The sequence below is a fragment of the Culex quinquefasciatus genome, chromosome 3, assembly GCF_015732765.1.
Source record: "Culex quinquefasciatus strain JHB chromosome 3, VPISU_Cqui_1.0_pri_paternal, whole genome shotgun sequence".
Taxonomy (NCBI): domain Eukaryota; kingdom Metazoa; phylum Arthropoda; class Insecta; order Diptera; family Culicidae; genus Culex; species Culex quinquefasciatus.
In genome coordinates this window covers 32,255,692-32,280,151 of record NC_051863.1, presented here as the reverse complement: position 1 = coordinate 32,280,151, position 24,460 = coordinate 32,255,692, and the positions used below count along the sequence as shown (strand labels likewise).

General features: G+C 38.2%; 1 protein-coding gene and 1 long non-coding RNA gene across 15 annotated transcripts in view; one reads left to right on the top strand and one right to left on the bottom strand.

Annotated features, from left to right (window-relative positions):
- The window catches only part of LOC6043265 (protein groucho), a 384,958-nt gene that overhangs the window by 79,479 nt on the left and 281,019 nt on the right, over positions 1 to 24,460 (top strand). The gene's annotated exons all lie outside the window — the stretch shown is intronic.
- LOC119770408 lies at positions 18,250 to 18,984 on the bottom strand. The gene is made up of 3 exons (XR_005278804.1): positions 18,856 to 18,984; positions 18,562 to 18,800; positions 18,250 to 18,506 (listed from the first exon to the last, which is right to left on the bottom strand). It is a non-coding gene; the product is annotated as an uncharacterized LOC119770408 (long non-coding RNA).

Below are 24,460 nucleotides of genomic sequence, written 5' to 3'. Positions count from 1 at the left end.
GGTTCGTGTGGCAGAAGTTACCATGCTGCGTGCGCTGGGACACAGAGGAACTACGAGAACGAAATAACTAATTATATGATCCCGCTGTGCCGAGACTGCCAGGGAGTTATTTCGGTTGAAGTCACAACTCGCGCCGTTCTCCTGCAACAGCAAAAGCTGACTTGCGATATCACAGCTCTGATTGATGCTAACTTTAAGGCTTGCAATGCCTTCAAGCAAATGGACAACAAAATCGAAGTTGTTCAAGATGAATATGAGGGCATTGCCACCCTCCTTGGCGAAATGCAGCAGCAACTCAACAGACTGGATAAAAAAATCGACGACTCTACATTAAACGTATGCAAAAAGTTTCGTCAATTTTAGATGACGTAGCACCAGCGGACAACGCCAGTACGTTGGTCAAAATCGACGCACTGACCTCCGTCACTCAGCAAATTGGTGAGAGTCAGAGTATGATCGGTGAAAGACTTAAGAATATCAACACGGAGTTGATTTTTGTCTGGGCGTGACCCTGGTCCTGCTGTCAATGAAATCCTCGAGGAGATTAAGGCAATCTCAGCCAATCTCCCGGCTGGTACTGAGCAAACCGAGGCTCATCACGAAACTCTCGCTGATGAGTTAGCATCTAGCTCAGCTTCAGGTAGTCCCAATCTTAAAGACAATTCTGGATGGCGCACACTCGGCAATAAACGGCTATGGAAAGCTGACTGGACTGACTACGATATCCGAACAGCACGCCGAAAGGAGCAATCTAAATTGAGACGTAAAGCCAATCAGCGAAAACGGCGTCGGCAACATAGGCGCTCCAGCTACACCGGGACAGACGACCTCGATGAGATCGATTACGAGCTCGATTACAGCTTCTTTGACAACAATTTCCACTTAGAACAACGTAACGACCGGCTTCACCGCCTGTGCCACAATCAGCTTGCACAACACTTAGTAAAACAACCAGTCAACTTATTACAAAATCCACAACATTCACAATCCCAGCAACAACAACACCAACAACATAATCAACAACAACAATCCCAGCAACAACAACACCAACAGCATATCCTGCTCCAACAACAACAATCCCAGCAACGTCAACACCAACTCCAGCAGCATCAACATCAACAACAACATCAACAGCATAGCCAGCATCAACAACAACAGTCCCAGCAACGTCAACACCAACCCCAGCAGCATCAACATCAATCCCAACAACAGCAACAACTTCATCAACTCCAGCAACCCTATCAAAACCAACAACAGCAACATCAACAACTTCAGCAACCATCTCTACAGCAACACCAACAACAAACATTTCAACACCTACAGCAGCCGCAACAAGCCCACCCCCTCCAGCAACAACAGCAACAGCAACATCAACAACAACAACCACAACCCCATCAACAACATCATCAAAATCTACAGCAACAACTACAAGCCCAGTCCCACCAACAACAGCAACCACAACTTCATCAACAGCAACAGCCCACCCAAGCTCAGCTAATACATAGAAGCGCACAGGTATACAGTGAAACACCTAGCTGGATGTTCCGGCCAGCGCAACGTAGCTCTTTTTCGGAAACAGGAAATTTTATGAACTAATGACGCCTTCATGTGAAGCTAGCGATAATTTAATTTTGACAAGTCCAACCACTGCGTCTAATAATTTAATTGAAATTTTGACTTACTGTCAAAACTTCAATAGAATGAAAAGTGCCGCAAAAATCGACACTATTAATCAAGCTATCAGCGGATGCCTTTATACTGCTATTCTTGGCACGGAGACCAGTTGGGACGCTAGTATTTTAAGCGAAGAGGTTTTCTCTAGCAACTTTAATGTATTCAGGAATGATAGAAATCTGTTATCATCCGGGAAAAGTCAGGAGGCGGCGTTTTAGTCGCCATTAAAGCCGATTTTGACTCAGAAAAACTTGATTCTGACGTTTTTGCACATTTTGAACACGTATGGGTCAAAGCTCAGATTGCAAAAGAGACTCACATCTTTGCATCTGTGTATTTTCCCCCGTTATCGCCACTCAGCTCATATGAAGATTTCTTCAGGAACGCTGAAAAATTATCTCCAGTCTAGATCCCGAATCCAAAATACATTTGTATGGCGATTTTAATCTCGGTGCTGTCGACTTCATGGTTGACGCAGAAAACGAGTCTATTCTTATTCCCATCTTAGGGAAAGTGATAGATTACAATTAATTTTTGATAAAATGTACTCTCTCGGCCTAAATCAAATTAATCATGTTAAAAATCAAAATAATCGCTTTCTTGATCTTCTTTTACTAATATGACTGAAGACTTCTGTGTGACTGAAGCAAATAATCCACTTTGGAAAAATGAAGCTCATCACACAGCAATTGAATTTTCACTTTTCGTGCATAAGGCTAATAACAGACCAGATGGTTCAGATTACGAAGAAATTCCTGATTACAATAATGCCAATTATCCCTTAATCAAACGTAGACTATTAGAAGTTGATTGGAAAGCATTACTAGAGAAAGAAACGAACATCGAGCTAGCAGTTAACACTTTCTATAGCATTATATACGACATCCTCGATGAAAGCGTCCCAATACGAAGAAAAAGACGCACAATTGACAAACACCCGCCTTGGTTTACGAGAGGTTAAAAACCTTAAAAATAGAAAACAAAAGCTCACAAAGCTTACAAAAGCAATAGCCAAAAACTTGATGAGTATCTACAAATATGCAGTCAGTTAGAAGTCACCATCCAATTTGAATTTGAAAAGTATCATAGAAAGGTAGAATCGGAAATCAAGAGTGATTCCAAGCAGTTTTTCAATTTTGTAAAATCAAAATTAAAAAGTAGTAATTTTCCGTCAAATATGTCTCTCGACAATAAAATTGGCAAAAACAGTGCAGAAATTTGTGAATTATTCGCAAACTTTTTTGAAAGCGTATACACCTCTTTTGATGAAAACGATCGCGACCGAAGCTACTTTTCCTTTATACCCCAAGCAAATAACGAAATAACAGTCGATAGCTTATCCTTAGATGAAATTCAGGCGGCTCTTAAAGCTCTTGACAGTTCGAAAAGTACCGGACCAGATGGAATATCTCCAAAATTTGCAAAAAATGTAGCCTCTGAACTGGCTTCTCCGCTTTATTGGCTATTTAATCTATCATTAAAATCAGGAATATTCCCAAGTGCTTGGAAGAAATCATATTTAGTTCCAATTTTCAAATCTGGTAAAAAATCTGACGTGAAAAACTACCGTGGAATTGCTCTTATTTCATGTATTCCCAAGCTCTTTGAGGCAATAGTTAACAACAAAATGTTTGCTCAATTAAAAGACTACATAACACAAAAACAGCATGGATTTTTCAAAGGGCGCTCAACCGCAACTAATCTTCTCTCGTTCGTAAACTACACATTGAATGAAATGGATAACAAAAACTCTGTACAGACACTCTATACTGACTTTAGCAAAGCCTTCGACAGAGTGGACATTCCTATGCTTCTTTTCAAATTGGATAAAATCGGAATTGATTCTAATCTACTTTCATGGCTTAAATCTTACTTAACAAAACGCACGCAATGTGTTAAATTTAATGGCCTCATATCTAGGCTCATCAATGTTACTTCCGGGGTACCTCAAGGCTCTCATTTAGGCCCATTACTTTTTATTCTTTACGTAAATGATGTATCCTTTATATTTAAGCATATCAACGTTTCGATTTACGCAGATGACATGAAATTGTTTATGAAAATTAAAGACGAAACTGACGCTTCAAGATTCCAGAACGAAATCAACATATTCTTTGAATGGTGCTGTCGTAGCCTTTTACAACTTAACATTAAAAAGTGTACATCGATCTTGTTCAGCAGAAAAATAAATAAGCCAAATATAAACGTAAAACTAGACAACCAGATAGTTGAAACTTGTTCAAATGTTAGAGATTTAGGAGTCATACTTGATTCTAAAATGACTTTCATCGAACATTACAACACGATGGTATTCAAAGCAACTAATATGCTCAACTTCATAAAACGATTCAGTTATAACTTTAAGGACCCTATACATTGAAAACATTGTTCATAGCTTATGTTCGCTCTATTCTTGAATATTGTAGCGTCGTGTGGAGTCCACACATCAAAACACACGAAACCCGTATTGAATCAGTGCAAAAACAATTTTTACTATTTGCTCTTCGTAAACTAGGGTGGACAGTGTTTCCTCTTCCTTCGTATATTGCACGCTGTATGTTAATAAGCTTAGAAACACTTGTAAAGCGTCGTGAATTCGCTTCTCTCTCGTTCGTAAATGATCTTATTGCAAACCGAATTAATTCTCCAGAGTTGTTACAAACATTAAATTTCTATGAACCCACACGCGTATTGAGAGCACGTGAGCCTTTCGCATTGCATTTTCACAGAACTGACTACGCTAAACACGGGCCCATGAATAGAATGATGGAAACTTATAACAAATATAATAACATAATCGATTTCACAATGACAAAATCCACCATGAAAAAACAGTTCTACAATCAAAGATAGATGTTCCCCCCTTGTAATTAGAAACTAAGCAACGATCATGTAGTCTACGTATGTTTGACGAATAAATAAATGCAAATAAATTTTCATTACCAGTTTCAATAACCATGATTTTTGATACCCATATTGGCCCAAGTCGTATGGTTCGAATAATGTCCCCCCGGTAGAACCCTCCCGAGGGCACTGGTCACTCCGGGTGTGGCCAATCCAGTCAAAATGCACATTTTTATCACCAGTTTCAATAACCATGAATTTTGATACCCATATTGCCCCAAGTCGTATGGTTCGATTAATGTCCCCCCGGTAGAACCTTCCCGAGGGCACTGGCCACTCCGGGTGTGGCCAATCCAGTCATAATGGCCATTTTCATTATCAGTTTCAATAACCATGAATTTTGATACCCATATTGCCCTAAGTCGTATGGTTCGATTAATGTCCCCCCGGTAGAACCTTCCCGAGGGCACTGGCCACTCCGGGTGTGGCCAATCCAGTCAAAATGCCCATTTTCATTACCAGTTTCAATAACCATGATTTTTGATACCCATATTGGCCCAAGTCGTATGGTTCGAATAATGTCCCCCCGGTAGAACCCTCCCGAGGGCACTGGCCACTCCGGGTGTGGCCAATCCAGTCAAAATGCACATTTTTATCACCAGTTTCAATAACCATGAATTTTGATACCCATATTGCCCCAAGTCGTATGGTTCGATTAATGTCCCCCCGGTAGAACCTTCCCGAGGGCACTGGCCACTCCGGGTGTGGCCAATCCAGTCATAATGGCCATTTTCATTATCAGTTTCAATAACCATGAATTTTGATACCCATATTGCCCTAAGTCGTATGGTTCGATTAATGTCCCCCGGTAGAACCTTCCCGAGGGCACTGGCCACTCCGGGTGTGGCCAATCCAGTCAAAATGCCCATTTTCATTACCAGTTTCAATAACCATGAATTTTTATACCCATATTGGCCCAAGTCGTATGGTTCGAATAATGTCCCCCCGGTAGAACCTTCCCGAGGGCACTGGCCACTCCGGGTGTGGCCAATCCAGTCAAAATGCACATTTTTATTACCAGTTTCAATAACCATGAATTTTGATACCAACATTGCCCCAAGTCGTATGGTTCGATTAATGTCCCCCCGGTAGAACCTTCCCGAGGGCACTGGCCACTCCGGGTGTGGCCAATCCAGTCATAATGGCCATTTTCATTATCAGTTTCAATAACCATGAATTTTGATACCCATATTGCCCTAAGTCGTATGGTTCGATAAATGTCCCCCCGGTAGAACCATCCCGAGGGCACTGGCCACTCCGGGTGTGGCCAATCCAGTCATAATGGCCATTTTCATTATCAGTTTCAATAACCATGAATTTTGATACCCATATTGCCCTAAGTCGTATGGTTCGATTAATGTCCCCCCGGTAGAACCTTCCCGAGGGCACTGGCCACTCCGGGTGTGGCCAATCCGGTCAAAATTGCCATTTTCATTACAAGTTTAAAAAACCATGAATTTTGATACCCATATTGCCCCAAGTCGTATGGTTCGATTAATGTCCCCCCGGTAGAACCTTCCCGAGGGCACTGGCCACTCCGGGTGTGGCCAATCCAGTCAAAATGGCCATTTTCATTATCAGTTTCAAAAACCATGAATTTTGATACCTATATTGCCCCAAGTCGTATGGTTCGATTAATGTCCCCCCGGTAGAACCTTCCCGAGGGCACTGGCCACTCCGGGTGTGGCCAATCCAGTCAAAATGGCCATTTTCATTATCAGTTTCAAAACCATGAATTATGATACCTATATTGCCCCAAGTCGTATGGTTCGATTAAGTAGAACCTTCCCGAGGGCACTGGCCACTGGTGTGGCCAATCCAGTCAAAATGCCCATTTTCATTATCAGTTTCAAAACCATGAATTTTGATACCTATATTGCCCCAAGTCGTATGGTTCGATTAATGTCCCCCGGTAGAACCTTCTGGCAGGTGTGGCCAATCCAGTCAAAATGCCCATTTTCATTATCAGTTTCAAAAACCATGAATTTTGATACCTATATTGCCCCAAGTCGTATGGTTCGATTAATGTTAGAACCTTCCCGAGGGCACTGGCCACTCCGGGTGTGGCCAATATCCTATAAATGTGGTCCCAAGCCCATTGCCCCAAATCATTCTGGTCCGGTGACCGTCCTTACAATCTTCATAAGAACAGAATTCCTCCCAATTTAGTGCACAAACTGTGTCTTTCAATGTGTGCGTGTGTGTGTGTGTGTGAGCAATAAAATTACCACCGTGGATCCGCTTTTGTCGAAACCTCGTAAGGCACTGAATTTTTCTGAGGCTATCTGTTAGCTTAAATAGTTCGCATGAAATGTGGCAACAGTGATGCAACATTCTCGCGTGACAGTTCCACGTAAACAGGAGAGGAGGCAAAATTTGCACCATGTTGCCATATTTCATGCGAACTATTTAAGCTAACAGATAGCCTCAGAAAAATTCAGTGCCTTACGAGGTTTCGACAAGGGCGGATCCACGGTGGTAATTTTATTGCTCACACACACACACGCACACATTGAAAGACACAGTTTGTGCACTAAATTGGGAGGAATTCTGTTCTTATGAAGATTGTAAGGACGGTCACCGGACCAGAATGATTTGGGGCAATGGGCTTGGGACCACATTTATAGGATATTGGCCACACCCGGAGTGGCCAGTGCCCTGGGGAAGGTTCTACCGGGGGGACATTAATCGAACCATACGACTTGGGGCAATATGGGAATCAAAATTCATGGTTTTTTAAACTGGTAATGGAAATGGGCATTTTGACTGGATTGGCCACACCCGGAGTGGCCAGTGCCCTCGGGAAGGTTCTACCGGGGGGACATTAATCGAACCATACGACTTGGGGCAATATGGGTATCAAAATTCATGATTTTTGAAAATGGTAATGAAAATGGCAATTTTGACCGGATTGGCCACACCCGGAGTGGCTAGTGCCCTCGGGAAGGTTCTACCGGGGGGACATTAATCGTACCATACGACTTGGGGCAATATGGGTATCAAAATTCATGATTTTTGAAACTGGTAATGAAAATGGCCATTTTGACCGGATTGGCCACACCCGGAGTGGCAATTGCCCTCGGGAAGGTTCTACCGGGGGGACATTAATCGAACTATTCGACTTGGGGCAATATGGGTACCAAAATTCATGGTTTTTGATACTGGACATGAAAATTACCATTTTGATTGGACATTTTCCGAACCATACTTGTTTTGGCAATTTATTTCCACAGAGGTACCAAAGATAGAAAACATTTTATAGGAATAAATTATTTAGGATTAAATACATAGGCAATGTTTTAAAAATATAAAATAAAATAGAATATTTTTTAGGAGTTTTGTACAAAGTTCTTTGTCATATTGGTCATGTAGAACATAACCACCTGCACCTTTTTTATATCCGGCTTCCAAAAAGTACATCGATATCACTTAAGTGGCCATGTCTCGAGACTGGGTTGCCAGATCTTCAATGTTTTGCACTCGTTGGAAAGGTCTTTTGGTAACCTAACCAACAATAGGTCGGATAGTGGATCCGGACATAGTTTACATACATTTAAGTGAGATCCGGCTTCAAAAAAGTACATCAATATCACTTAAGTGGCCATCTCTCGAGACAGGGTTGCCAGATCTTCAATGTTTTAGACTCGTTGGAAAGGTATTTTGATAACCTTACCAACGTTGGGTTGGATGGTGGATCCGGACATAGTTTACATACATTTAAGTGAGATCCGGCTTCAAAAAAGTACATCAATATCACTTAAGTGGCCATCTCTCGAGACAGGGCTGCCAGATCTTCAATATTTTAGACTCGTTGGAAAGGTCTTTTGATAACCTTACCAACAATCGGTAGGATGGTGGATCCGGACATAGTTTACATACATTTAAGTGAGATCCGGCTTCAAAAAAAAACATCAATATCACTTAAGGGGCCATATCTCGAGACAGGGTTGCCAGATTTTCAATGTTTTAGACTCGTTGGAAAGGTATTTTGATAACCTAACCAACGTTGGGTTGGATGGTGGATCCGGACATAGTTTACATACATTTAAGTGAGATCCGGCTTCAAAAAAGTACATCAATATCACTTAAGTGGCCATATCTCGAGACAGGGTTGCCAGATCTTCAATGTTTACGACTCATTGGAAAGTTCTTTTGATAAGTTAACCAACAATAGGTCGGATGGTGGATTCGGACATAGTTTACATACATTTAAGTGAGATCCGGCTTCAAAAAAGTACATCAATATCACTTAAGTGGCCATATCTCGAGACAAGGTTGCCAGATCTTCAATGTTTTGGACTCGTTGGAAAGGTCTTTTGATAACCTAACCAACGATGGGTCGGATGATGGACTCGGACATAGTTTACATACAGTTAAGTGAGATCCAAATATATGTGAAAACACATTATTATACATAACTTTTGAACTACTTATCGAAACTTCAATCTGTATAAAACTCGATCTATGGGACCCTAAACCAAGTCGAATGCAACAAGTTCGGGTCAAATCGGTTCAGCCAGTGCCGAGAAACATGAGCTAGTTTGTTGGTCACATACATACATACACACACACATACACACAGACATTTGTTCAGTTTTCGATTCTGAGTCGATATGTATACATGAAGGTGGGTCTACGACGTTTTTATACAAAGTTCATTTTTAGAGCAGGATTATAGCCTTACCTCAGTGAGGAAGGCAAAATGCTAAAAAGTCGAAATTTTGCCTGAAATTTGTTAAATTTAGTTCTTTTAATTTATATGAAATTTGTTTAACTGAAATTGCCTGTAAATTCCAAGATTTTTTTGAATTATGTTTCAAAAGCATATTTTATTTAATATTTACAAAATTGTTTTACCTTCTCCTAGTGTTATGCATTCCATTTTCCGATTCAAAATCATGTCCATTGAGAAAATCATGACACTTTGAGAAGTTTGGAATAATGCCTTTCATCAACATTTTCTTATTAATAGCTAACTAACTTTTTATACTTTTCAATTTGTTATGAAAAGATCTTCTTGAGGTATTTTGAGTACTTCTCTACCAAATGAACAAGCCATATTTTTAACATTTGAATGGAAAAAATGTTTTAAAATGCATTTCACACTAGTTCAGTTGTTTTGCAATCATTAGTTTTCTAAAACTGTGAGATTTGAAGAAAACAAACATTTTCGCAAAAAAAACTTTTTCTGATGACAAACTTAACTTTATTTTGAAAAATTATAAGGATTTTTAAATTAACCTAAGCATGATTCAAAATGCTGGGGATTACATTTTAAATTGATTTCAGCTGAGTGCACTAAAATTTCGATTCAAATTTTGAAGCCTTTAAAAAAAATTGTGTCCCCTGATTTTTCAAGCCAACTTTGAATTTAAATATTTTAAATAAAATTTGTAACAGCCTAAAGCAATAAAAAAAATCGAAAGTATCAAAATACGTTATTTGAGGATTCATCGTTTAGTGATAAAGCGTAGTGATAAAAACTTTAAATAAAATTTGTACTTGCCTAAAAAGTGAAAAAAAGTAAATGTTTTTTCTTGTGTCTTTTTTTTCTTAAAAGTTCTAATTTCGATGCAAATAATTTTCAAAGTTTTTGTCCCGCGGCTCTAGCCAGGGTCAAAGGGGACAAAAAATAAAATAAAAAATGAAATAACAAGCCATAGCCCCAAAATTACAATGCAAAAAGTGTTTTAAAATGAATTTTACACTAGTTCAGTTGTTTTGCAATGAGCAGTTTTAAAAAAAAATACGAAAACAAAAATTATAGCGAAAAAAAAAACTTGTTGCGATACTAAACATAGAACATTCGCCAAAACCTTCAAATAAAAGTTGAACCAGTCTAATCATAACGTACAAAATTTTGCCGATGACGCCAAATCGATCAAAAAATTGTATGGAAAACTAATGATGCAAAATTTCTTCTATTGGAATAGGTAATCCGTGAACAAAGTTTCATTAAATTTAAAAAAAAACTTCACGATAGTGTTGCGCTTTACATAAAAAAATAACTAATTCAGTTCCTTTTCTTCTTTTTTCAGGTAAGTTTCTTGATGACCAATAAGGTATCTGTGAGGAAGGAACTATCCAAAACGTAATATTGTATTAGAGCAATTCCATATTAAAAAGGGAATCGGTTGTACCCGATATTTGTGTATATGGAGCCTGTTTCACTCGATAATGACATTTGAGAAGGGCGTAAGTGTTTTAAACATTTTTGTATTTCGTAATTTAAATATTGCTGTATCTCGAAGCCGTTGCATCGCATCAATAAGTGGTCAAAGACAAACTTGTAGGAAATTTGACGGGATTTCAGGAAGAAAAAAAAAATACTCTGAAAGAAAAAAACACGCCACTTTAACGAGATTTTTTGATTTTTAAGTTTAAAGTCAAATTTGTAAGTGAGCCCATGATTTTTATCGTTCAAAATTTTTGTGAAAATAGCCTAAGATGTTACAAAAAGACTCACAAAAAATGCAGGATGGCGCAACTCACCTAAAAAAAATACAAAAATCATTTACTGAAACTGTTTTTTTCAAAAGTGCTCTAAATATCAAAATTTTCAAAAACCGAACACGAGAGTCGATTCTCCAGACAATTTTACTTAAAAGTCTCCATATTGACCATTGTCCTAAGTCCAATCCTTGTTGATGGTTTTTGGCAATTTCTATGTAACAGATTTGATTTTTCAGTCTCGAAAATATTTTTACCGGAAAGCACGTCCAATTTCCCATAAGATTGTCTTTGACCAATTTTCAAAATAACTTGTTTAATAAAAAAATTCGAGTTTTTTGATTTTTTAAAATAGTGTCCAAGATTTTCCATTCCTGAAAATATTGTTTTGGAAAAATTGAGAAAATTTCCCAAAAACTTGACGCATAAAGTGGGCGCAATATGCAATATTTGACTTTTGAAATGTTAGTCTTGACTCTAAAATTATAAAAATATGTTTTTGAAGAAAATTAGGAAATTTAACCAAAAAGTTATTTTATAACATTGAAAATAGAACTTCACTCCAGAGCAATTCTCTGAGATTTCGGTCATTCGATTTTTTTTTGTATTTTTTAATCCGGCTGAAACTTTTTTGATGCCTTCGGTATGCTCAAAGAAGCCATTTTGCATCATTAGTTTGTCCATATAATTTTCCATACAAATTTGGCAGCTGTCCATACAAAAATGATATGTGAAAATTCAAAAATCTGTATCTTTTGAAGGAATTTTTTGATCGATTTGGTGTCTTCGGTAAAGTTGTAGGTATGGATATGGATTACACTGAAAAAAATGATACACGGTAAAAAAAATTTTGGTGATTTTTTATTTAACTTTTTATCACTTGATTTGCAAAAAAAACACTATTTTTATTTTTTTTATTTTTTGATATATTTTAGAGGACATAAAATGCCAACTTTTCAGAAATTTCCAGAATGGGCAAAAATCTTTGTCCGAGTTATATTTTTTGAATCAATACAGATTTAAAAAAAAAATCGAAATATTGGTCGCAAAAATTTTTCAACTTCATTTTTCGATGTAAAATCGAATTTGCAATCAAAAAGTACTGCAGTGAATTTTTGATTAAGTGCACCGTTTTCAAATTATAGCCATTTTTATGTAACTATTTTGAAAATAGTCTCAGTTTTTCATTTTTTTAAATTAGTGTCCATGTTTGCCCACCTTTGAAAAAAATATTTTTGAAAAGCTGAGAAAATTCTCTATATTTTGCTTTATTGAACTTTGTTGATACGACCCATAGTTGCTGAGATATTGCCATGCAAAGGCTAAAAAACAGGAAAATTGATGTTTTCTAAGTCTCACCCAAACAACCCGCCATTTTCTAATGTCGATATCTCAGCAACTATAAATCCAATTTACAATTTTAAAACATGAAACATTATTGAAATTTTCCGATCCATTCGAAAAAAATATTTTCAAATTTTTTAAATCAAGACAAACATTTCAAATGGGCGTAATATTGAATGTTTGGCCCGTTTGAAATGTTAGTCTTGATTTGAAATTTTTAAAAATATTTTTTTTTAAAAGATCGGAAAATTTCACGAATGTTTCATGTTTTAACATTGTAAATCAGATTTATAGTTGCTGAAATATCGACATTAGAAAATGGCGGGTTGTTTGGGTGAGACTTAGAAAATATAAATTTTTCTGGTTTTTAACCTTTGTATGGCAATATCTCAGCAACTTTGGGTCGTATCAACAAAGTTCATTAATGCAAAATATAGAGAATTTTCTCAGCTTTTCAAAAATATTTTTTTTTCAAAAGTGTGCAAACATGGGCACTATTTAAAAAAAATGAAAAACTGAGACTATTTTGAAAATAGTTCAGCCGGATTAAAAAATACAAAAAATAAAATTAAAGAAAAAAGACCGATTCCGTAGAGAACTGCTCTCCAGACTCGACTATACGAAGCCTCGATTATCCAAAGTTTCGATTATCCGAAGGTTTGTATAGGACTTCGGATAATCGAATCATGACCAAAAAACATGTTTTCGTATCTTTTTCTTTTTTTACTTTTAACATCAAACTCGAGTTCTTCGACCCAATTTTGGTCAAATTTAATAGTTGATTGCCTATTAAATAGAAAAAATCATTTATTCAATATTTCAAATGCGCCATGTTGGCCGCCATCTTGGATTTTATAATTTTAAATCCCTTTAGAGTAGTTTAGAGTTCATACTCAAGCTCGAAGAAAAAAAAATCGTGATTCGATTGTCCAACTTTTGATTTTTCGAAGTGAAACTTTGCCAAGGCACTCAGTCGCCAGCCAGCGACAAGTTCAGACGTGTTTTGCTCGTGTTGTCATCTCGGGTGCTTGGAAGTTTTTGACAGATGGAGGTGGAGGAATCCTCCGAGGAGGAAGATTTTCGTCCCGTCCGCGGGAATCGGAAGCGGAAGAAGTCCAGCGAGGTCACTGGAATCGGCATCGAAGGAGAAAAAGTTGAGAAGACCCTGCTCAACAACAACAAGTTCAGCCCGCTAGCGGATAACAAAAACAACAACAATGACAGCCCAGCAGGAGGAGGGGACGCCCCGGCGGTTCCACCACCCGGCCAGTCGGCAGGTAAACAAAAGCACCTTTGGTGGTGAAGAACACCACGGATTTTTACAAGCTCGTGGCGATAGTGGAATGTTGTAAATTAGGTTTCAAACCGATTTACAAACTAACCCGATTTGGAACCAAGGTGACCTGCTTCTCTGTCAAAGATTTTGACAAGTTGCAAGAGCTACACAAGAAGAAGAAAGTGGAATTCTACACCCACGATCGGCGGAGCGAACGAAATCATCGGGTGGTTCTTCGTGGTTTTCCTGATGAACTGAAACCGGACGAGGTCAAGTACCTGCTGAAGAGGGATCTCAAGCTGGACGCGCTGGAGGTGCATGTCATCAAGCGGAAGGAAAAGTCTACCGTGGACGAAACTCCGTACATTGTGGTCTTCCCCAAGGGATACACCAATCTGAAGAAGCTCTCTGCAATGAAAGTTGTGGCAAGCACTATCATCCGGTGGGAGGCCTACCGGAACAAGCGGCCGAACGTGACCCAGTGCAGGAACTGCTTGCAGCTAGGTCATGGAACCAGGAACTGTCACCTGAACGGCAGGTGCAACAACTGTGGGGGTCCCCACAAGACGGACGAGTGCAAAGTCCAAGAAGCCGAGCCGAAGCGGTGTGCCAACTGCTCTGGAGCCCACGAAGCCTCGGACCGCAGCTGCCCTTAGCGTGCGGACTTCATCCGGAGGCGCCAGCAGGCGTCGAAACCGAAACCGCCGGCAAGGAAGGTGGAGAAGCAGAGTCCAGCAGTTCCGGCGTTTACGCCGGCGGAGTTCCCTCCGCTGCCGGGCGCAGTTCCGGACGGAAAATCCAAGGATCGCCCTCGTCCCGCAGAAAGCAGCCAAGGTGGCCCCCGAGACGGTGGAGCCACGGAGAAGGAAGCCGGGGAGGTGCTCTACAGTTCGGCTGAGCTGTGGGGGATTTTCTCCGAGTACATCGGCAGGTTCAAGTCCTGCAAGACCCGCTTGGACCAAGTAACCCTCGTCAGTTACATGATCTCCAAGTATGGAATTTAGGGAGTTTTTTTTTGTTATTATATATTGTTATACTGATCCTCGGTCCCAACCTGGTCACAGCACCTAAAAGGACCTAATAAAAATAAGTTAAGGAAAAAAAAAAAAACTTTGCCAAGGCCCTTGGATAATCGAGTCGGGACTGTATTTGTTTTTTAAAGATATTGTCGCTAGTAAATAAATGCTTGCGGCCCAGCAAGAAGTCAACGGGGAAGATATTACTCTGCCGGAGTTCTTTGCTCTCGCGGGGGAGATGATGACGTGGTTCCGGACCTGCCGTAACAAGGCGGAGCAATTTCTGGCCCTTGGGGAGCCGATGATCAAGCACATCTACAAAGGATAGAAAATTGTGATCTAGTTATAAGCTTTTTCTCTTTCTTTCCCCTTTCCTTTGCAATTTTAGCATGATTTTTTTTAAATTGTTCTTGCTCTGAATTGATTGTATCGTGATTATTCACCAATAATCCTGAATTTAATTCAAAAAAATAAATGGTTGTTTTGAGAGACTTAAAACCCATAAATTTTCTTGTTTTTTTCTTTTATTCACTATTTCAGTAACTTAAGGTAACTAGAGGTGAAATCTTATTGAAAATTTTCTCAACGTTTCGATATTAAATATGTTCGTGAATGGACAATCATTAGTTTAAAAAAAAGTAAGATTGGGCAAAGACAAAAAAAATGTGAAAAAAAGATGTAATATGAAAAAATAATTATTTTTGTATTTGTAGTACCCGAAAGCATTCTAGTGTATACTTTTAATTAAATCAGTTCATTAATTATTTATTCAGTACTTTATTGAACATAATGCATATTTTTATTTTGTATTTTGATCATGTTTATTTATCTTCCACAGTCTATTTTGAGTATGCATTGTTCAAAGACTAACTATTGGCGAAGTTCCACTTGCACCATTATTCCAATGAACATTACGCAACAATCAATTACCTCCCACCAGCAGCACCTTTCAAGTCATGTGTCACTCGGCTAAGTGGCTAATGTATGACTATGACCGCAAAATTGCATCTTGTTGCAGTGCTCACACCCCTTTAACTGTTCTAAAGCCGTATATATAGAAGAAAAATATGTACTTGTTCAACATGACTGACGACCAGCCCAGGGAGTGGAGAGAGGAAAGGGGCTAGTCTCGTTCCGGTGCGATGTTCTTCCTTCACCCACCTCACTTCCTGCAAGAAAATAATGTATGTAAATTGAATGTTAATTGATATTGATATGACATACCAGATACAGTTAATTGAGCGTGGAAAATTGCACCACTTGCACGTACAAACGCGTGCACTATCTGCCGGTGGGGAGGAAATAACTTGTGAGTTGGGCGTAAATTACGTGTTTGTTTCAATTTTAGTTTTTATCTTCTCGTTTGAATATGTTCAAAATTCGCGTTAATTTAAAGGAAGTGCTACGTAATTGGCAAACGTCCCCCCAACCAGACAAAGCATACGCTTCAATCGATATGTGTGATTAGTGCCTTTAGCCACAATATAACTCAAAAAGCCACACGGCTGTGTTTATGCTTTATTGCCTCAAATAAATGAGGGGGAAGGGGGTAATTTGTGGCTGGTTCTGGCAGGTGAGCTTCGTTTTTCACTCTAATAATAGCCAACTATCTGTGGTTGACATTGAATTTTTAAAACCCTCTCTGTGGGGGTTGGGGTTTAGGGGAATACCACATGTTTGAAAGTGGTCATTAAAACGAGTGAAAAGGTTAATTTTGCTGACCCGGGAACGGTGTCAATGTCAATGTTGGATGATTTTTTTTTAGCTTAATCTAAATTTACCAAGAACATTGATATTAATAATGTTTATAAAATGTATAATATCGAATTTCTTTTAAAAACCACAAACAATACCTTGCTCTAGAAAGCTTCACTCTACCGCAAGCTCCCTCTACTCAACTTCAATTCCAGGCACATTTTCCTCGCTGTTTGCCCACGGAAAGTACACACAAGTTTGTGTAAATATTTTACGAATCCACCCACCAACAACAACAGCAGCCATCGTTACCTCTCAACCACCATCGCCATCATCATCATCGTCGTCGCAGTTTGTCGACATTCGCCGGTAAGTCGCACGCGGTCAGTGCGGTTTTGGCGAAGGTTTGTGCGCGCAAATGACACATTATGGCCCACCCCCACTTACTTACCACCCCCTTTGGCAAACAGTTGAACCTGCCGCGGCAATAAACTCTACTTGGATATTGTTGGTCCGAGCCCAACCCCGCGCCGAGTGTTTATTTGGCTAATTTGTATCATTATCGAATGTTTGTTTACGATATACCCAAGCACGGTATCGGGTTGAGGGGTTCCTCTCGGTTCCCGGAGGATTGCCCCCGAAAATTGCGCTGCTGGGAGTTTAGTGACAAAATTGGGTTCAAATGCAATTACCGAATTGTCCTGGGCACGTAACCGAGCCCTTCAAATAACATCACCATCGGTTTGCAATTGGAGCTCAGCATTTGTGCGGTTGTGACATTTGTGCAAACAAAATGAACCCAAGAGCGTAGAATAGAACGGTAAACAGATGTGTTTGATAAGCGGAGAAGTAGTTCGCTGATTATAACTAAATAATAAAGAGAGGGAGCTCTCTACATTTTTTTTTCAATAACTGGACCTCGGAAAAACCAACAAACTGACCTCGGATTTATGATCAGGGAAAAAAGTTACTCCTTAGGACAAAATTTCGAAACGAACGACGAAACGAAAATGTCTCTCTTCCCGAGCAGGGGTAAATAACACGGGAATACCAAATTTTGGTATTACTTGGGCAAATAACAGGGACCAAAATGTGCCCTTGGTTGCCCAGTAATAGATGGTAAAATACCATGAAATCATACCAAAGTCTTGTATGTGGAAGGGCACAATGTTATTCCAAGGGTAAAATAATACCACAAAATAAAAACATTTCAATACCAATTTGAGATCTTCTGGATTTTTAAACATTGCTTGAATACGAAAACTTGGTATTGCCATGGTTTCATTTTTAGCATAGATTATTAATCAAGTAGATGTCCCACTTGGAAGTTGCTCCATATACCCAGGTGGCGACACCCCTTTAGCGCTCTGCGCGCCCCCACAGTCAAATTACAGGTACTAAATTGCTAAACAAAATCGTAGTACTCTGGAAACTTTCCCGTTGGTTTTTGCTTTGACATTTTTAAGTGTAACCATGGCACCAATTTATTTACTCTAGCTCAGCCTCGGGCAAAAAGTCGAAATTTACTTTTTCCCTAGAGGTTTCCCTCAAGTTTTTCCCGCGAAGTGCCAATCGTTAAATCGACGACGGTAAATATTCGCCAAAAAAGAGATTCGTAGCCAGTGCTAATTTTTTTTTTCGTGTGTGTTTTGCTAGGAACCTCGCTAGGAGCGGCCACCCGGTTGGTCATCCGAAACTCCAAAGTGACCTGGAAGTACAAGGAACCGAGTTGTAGGAGGATAACAGGAACAAGCAGCACAAGATTACACCTCGGACAAGACTAAAAGTTCGGGGCCATCCTCCAAGATATTGAATAAAGACTAGCATGATTTTCAGTATCAACATTTTATTTTAAATTATAAACATGGAATCATATTGTATAACTACATTATTTTCCTCTTGCCAACGATCCCGTTACCCAGCTTTTTCTTTTTCAGCTGGTCCTTGTATCAGTTTGTGTTAATTAGATTCGTGAGGGACCAGGCCATGGTAAGGCTTTGCTGGAGGGAAGCCGTGGCCACCACCCAGGTCGTTGCCGCGGGCTTCTGCTCGTTCATGTTAATTTGTGAAGGGGAAAGATCTGCTTGCAATCACACCCGGTTAACGTTTCCGGTTTAAATCGAAGGACGAAGTACAAATCGCGTGGCCTGTTGAAAAAAAAAATTGTGGTGGCATTTTTGATAAAATTTGTTATCACCTCACCTGCATTTGTGGACAAAACTCCACCGCAAAAAGCTATCTACTTTAGGTTGAATTGGACCAGAGGCGGCTTGACAATTTTGTTCATTTTACGGGGTTGGATTCCGGCGGATTGCGATCTTTCGATTAGTCGGGATCTGGTTGGGTATAGTCGTACCACGAGGGTAGCTACATAGGCAGAATTCGATTGCTGAGTCGGAGTGGTTGGCAGGCCGTATCAGGGGACTTAGAGGGGACTGGAGCTGAGAAAAAATAACTTTTCCAATACTCATTTTTGATGAACTTCATTCTACTTACCTGTTGACTCGTCTCCACGCCTTTAATGGGCACCACCGAAGGAATCGGTTCCGTTCATGAGATTTCTGGTAGCCTGAGAAGCTCGAAACCGGGAGATTTTATAAGGAGATGAAAATAAGTGTTCTGGAGTTTCGCTTTTGTTGACAGAAAACAAACAGTTTGAAAAACATCAGTTGCTACGATGCAACCAAACAACTTGAACTGAAACCTGGGGGGAAAAATATCCCGAACATTCCCTAAGGGAAACACCCATAATTAGTACCTGTGAATTGCCACCAGGTGAAATTTTGGCGTGGCGGTAGTGTCGCCTGCCCTGACGGCGGAGTGGCGTATCTATATATATTTAGTCTATGTTTTTAGGTATTCCCTCGCCCTAGGAAAATCAGATTTTGGTATTCCTGTGGTCTTCCACACACATGATTTTGGTATGATTTCATGGTATTTTACCATCTATTACTGGGCAACCAAGAGCACATTTTGGTCGCTGGTATTTGCTCAAGAAATACCAAAATTTGGTATTTTCATACCATTTTTAGTGCAACAGTTGCAGTTACTGAAAAAACGGTAATGATCCACATGCAACAGCCAAACCTACTCACCTGATGATTCCATGTTGTTCTTAGTAATATTTTTCACCACATCGAATGCTTTTGTCATTGATGAACGGCCTGTGCTTGAAGTTCTTGAATATTCTAAAAAATAACAAGATTGAAAAATAAGTGTTATTACAATGAAACTGGATTGAAGTTCACCAAAATTCAATAATCTGTCGATTAACTCGTTCTTCAAAGTATTTGGTTATCCCAACTTAGATTAATTTCAACGTTTTAAAAAAAAATCTCAGTAGGTATATCAAAAAAATTTGAAATCATTTTTAACATTTTTGGGTTTCAAGTCATTTTAGCGCAAAATTAATTATCTCGTAAAAATTTATTAAAAAAATCCTATAGTTTCAGAGGAATTTGATGAAACCTTTAATACCAAAATAATAACAAAATGCGCCATCCTGACTTAGAAAATTTTCCACAATTTCAAGTCATTTTTGTAGGGGGTATATCAAAAATGTTTAAAATCAAGTTTGAAATTTCCGGTTTTCAATAAAAGCATTCGCTTTGAGACATCATTTTAGCGCAAGATTAATTATTTTGTCAAAATTGGTCAAAATTTTCCCATAGTTTCAAAGGAATTTGATAAAACACTGTAATACCAAAAGAATACCAAAATGTGGTGTTCGACCATTGACAAATTCTGCAATTTTGCAATATCAAAACAATACCTTAAATTGGTATGATAGCACATTTTGCTCTTGCATAATCCTTAAAACAAATTTGAAAGGGTCCAGGAATACCAAAATTTGGTATTGATACCAGAGAAAGGTATTATTACGCATTTCCCTTGTTATTTACCCAGGCTCGGGTTGACTAGATATGACGTATAAAGATCCCCCAAGATAAAACAGTACAGAAATGGCCACAGGAACCATGTTGCGGGACCCCGGCGGAAGATTGACCAGGAAGGACTAGTAATTTTGGCATGTTGCATTTCAAACGTCATGGTTTCAACAGAGTAGCCTACTACTAGTGTTCAATTAGTAAAACAATCAATTGTGACCTACTGTGATCGGCTCCAGGTACCCTGGGGGAAGAATTGGCCACTTTGGTCCAGTAAAATGGGCAAGATGCATGTCAAACTTCATGATTTTTCAACCCCAATGCATAAATTTGAAATTTAACAAAAAATATTCTGATCCTGTTTCCGATTAATATTTTGCAACAAAATTGTATAGAACAGCAACTTTAATGGTCAAAATGAGTGTGAGGATTAATTAATGGCTTGAAAGCTTATAAAAAATTATGCAACTTTGAGAAAATATTATAAATTTTCCAATTTTTTATGTTGTTTTTCAAATCGTAGGGGAAATTCTCGTATGTTTGGCAGGTTAAGCACTCGCTCCTAACTCCATCGAATTCGCTGATTTTCACTATTTAAACAACAAATTTTGCAAAACTTTTGATAGAAACTTGCTTGCTCACTTCATATTGAGCTATTTATCACTCGAGTTCAGTTGAAAACGCTTTTAATTAGCTTTAATTGAATGTCAAAGTTCTGACCTGCCAACATTAGAGGCACACTGGAATTAGATGCTGTTCCCCTACCAAATCAAAAAAAAATAGTATTTTTTGATGAAAAATATTTTTTTTAAGTGTTTGGACAGTGAAAAGCTATGCTCCACAGCAACAAAATCGTTTTTGAATTTGTCTCAGTGACCATAAAGTTGAATTGGAAAAAAATTATGTAGAAATAATATTTTTCATGGCAAATTACTTATTTCAGAACACGTATTTTCAACTTGTGAATAAATAGATTATTATTGAATTTTCCCTAAAAATCTAATTCCTAGCGCTATTTAACTTGAAACACTATTTCATGAAATCACAACTCAAAATTTTACAATATTTGAAGCGAGTTTTTGAAATATGGCTGCATTCTTTGAGTAAATTTCATGTAATACGAAGTTGTTTTTTAATTATTATCATGGGGACCATCCATAAACCACGTGGAAACTTTTTTGGGAATCTGTAACCCCCCCCCCCCTTCGTGGACAATTATATATATATATAAAATCTAAAAAAAAATCGCCATAACCCCCCTCCCCCTAAAGTATCCACGTGGTTTATGGATGGTCCCATTGTTCCATATATGGTATGATTTTAGTTACATGCTTATATGGCCTACTTAATTAATCAGACTAAAATAGTTTTCATTGTGAAAAAGTGGTTAAAATTAAACGTTATTCCTCGAATACTTTTAAACACATTCTTGTCGAACAACCCTTTTTGAAAAATTTAATTATAAAAATTAAATTTCCATCCAATTTGGTCAAGGTAAACAAAAATGGTGAATATCTTATTTTCTTTGTCGAAATCTTATCTTATTTTGTCGAAAATAAAAAAAGGTAATATTCATTCCACAATTGCGTAATTTGTGTTCCCAACTAATATTCCTAGCTGTGAATGCTTCAGAAATAAATATTATCTTTATTAAACCTTGACATGAAATTCACAGACAAGCTGATTAGTTCAATATGAACAGTAGATTGAAATGAATAAAATCAAATCAGGTTTTCTAATTATTATTTTTTGTATGACTTCAAAACATTGGTGCCAAAAAGGTAGGAAAATGTATACTTCCGCTTGTATTTCGAGAATTCCCGGGAAATTAAAAATTTCCCGGCAAATGGCAAATATTTTTTCCGGGAAATCCCGGGATTTTTTTCCCGGGACGGGTTATTGGACGCTCTAGTTTACCCATACAAATCTCGATTAAATTTTGGCCGCTGTTCATACACAACTGTAACTTTTCAAGGATTTTTTTGATTGTGTATTGGGCAAAGTTGTAGATATTGATGAGGACTATTCAGAAAAATTTATACACAGGAAAAAATTGGTGATTTTTCAATTATTTTTTTTACAAAAAAAAAACAATTTCTCAAAATCCCTCTTTATTTTTTTAATTTTTGATATGTTTTACGGGTACGCATCTTTTAAGCCATTCAGAAGTATGAAACAAAATTTTGCCGACAAGTTATGAATTTTTCGGACAAAATTAAACTAAAAAAAAAAATCAAATTATTCGCTCTACAGCATTGCCTTGGCGTTCTCGATTGCGAGATTCCTACTCGAAACTAGGTGTCCGAAGGCTTGATTGTTGAGGCAATTGCAAACCTCTTTTTACACCTTAGCTTCTATCCACCCCGGGATTCGAACTGACGACCTTTGGATTGTGAGTCCAACTGCCTACCAGCGACTCCACCAGGACAGGACCCAGGGAGACGACTCCTACACCTGGACTGAGCTAACGACCTAACCTTTTGGTTAGTCCGGGGCCAACATTTACTTCCCGTCCGACGGAAGGCGTGATCAGACAAATCTCGTCTCAAAATTTGCCACCAGGACCTTCTGGGATCGAACCCAGGCCGACTGGGTGAGAGGCAATCACGCTTACCCCTACACCACGGTCCCGGCTTTAAACTAAGGATGGCTAAATTTTGAAAACGGTGCAATCAAGGAAAATGTGCAAAGTACTTTTCGATTGCGAATTCGCTCTTCAAAAAGAGCCGCTCTTTTGAACGGCTCTTTCGCTCTTTTTCGAAATTTGGATGAAAAGGGTTTTGTCAAGAATCATGTGATTTTATAAATTAGGCCGTACCAAATATTTTTTGAAGTTTTTGTCCCTCAACTCTGGCCAAAGTTGCAAAAATTTAAAAAAATATATGGCAAGCCATGGTATAAACATTTTAATAAAAAAATAGTTTTCAAATGCATTTTACACATTCCCAGTTGTATTGCAATCATTAGTTTTCAAAAAATGATGAATTTTTTTTAAGCCACGGAACGGAATTTCACACAAAATTCATAATATTTTTGATCGGTTCCAAAATGCTTTTGAATTTGTTTTCAGTTGATAAGACTTTTATTTCCATTAAAATCTGGAAGTTTTTTGAAAAATATACTTTGAAGGGGAGGGGTGAAATAAACTTTGAAAAATATTTGTAACGGCCATATTCGATAACAAAAATAAAGCTGAAAACGAGAAGATGCCCTTGAAAATCATAGGTGGTGTCTATGTCAAGATTTCTACTCAAAACTAAACATTCGAGTAATTGAATGGCATCCAAACTTAAATCTAGAATGCTGGAAAAAATGCTATTAATTTGGAAATTACGTTTATTTCTGCAAGAATTGAACTTACGCTGATATTTTATTTGGAGAAAATATTCTGTGAACGGTTCTTTACATTCTGGTTTAATGGATAAAGTCTATAAGGGACCATCCATAAACCACGTGGACACTTTTTTTGGTTATCTCGAACCCCCCCCCCCCTCGTGGACAATTGTCCATACAATAAAAATCTTTTTTTATGGAGCGTGGACAATCGCCATACCCCCCCCCCTAAAGTGTCCACGTGGTTTATGGATGGTCCCTAATCGCTAATGTTTATTTCAAAATCTCTCAAATATTAAGTCGATTTTTGGTAATATTTGACAAATTATGATATTTGAAATTTGTATTCCGGTATAACTTTAATGTACACTCAGTTGTACAATGAAAAGTTTATTTCATTTCGTTTAGAAAATCATTTACTTTTGGAATTAATTTTTATAAGCATTGACATTTTTGACCGTGTCCAGTGGCAGCGCATCTGGAGACAGTTCATGACCCGGAGGTTGTTAACCAATTTGTTCTGAATATTCCTCATCAACACCTACAACTTTGCCGAAGACATAAAATATTAAAAAATAAATCCTTCAAAAGTTACAGATTTTTGAGTATTTACGTACCATTTTCGTATGAACAGCTACCAAAATGGTTTTTTTCGTCGAGATATATATTTTTTAAGTCTTAAATGAGTGGTGCTCAGGAGCTTCCATCGGCGTTAGAGAGTTAAAAACATAACAAAATAAGTCGTTTTAAATTATTATCAGATGATTTTGAGTCATTTTAAAATATTTTGTTTTAAGAAATCTGAAATTTTTCGATTGCGAACTAAAATAAATATTATTTTATACATTGTTTTAAAATTCGAATTTCGTTTTGAATTGTTC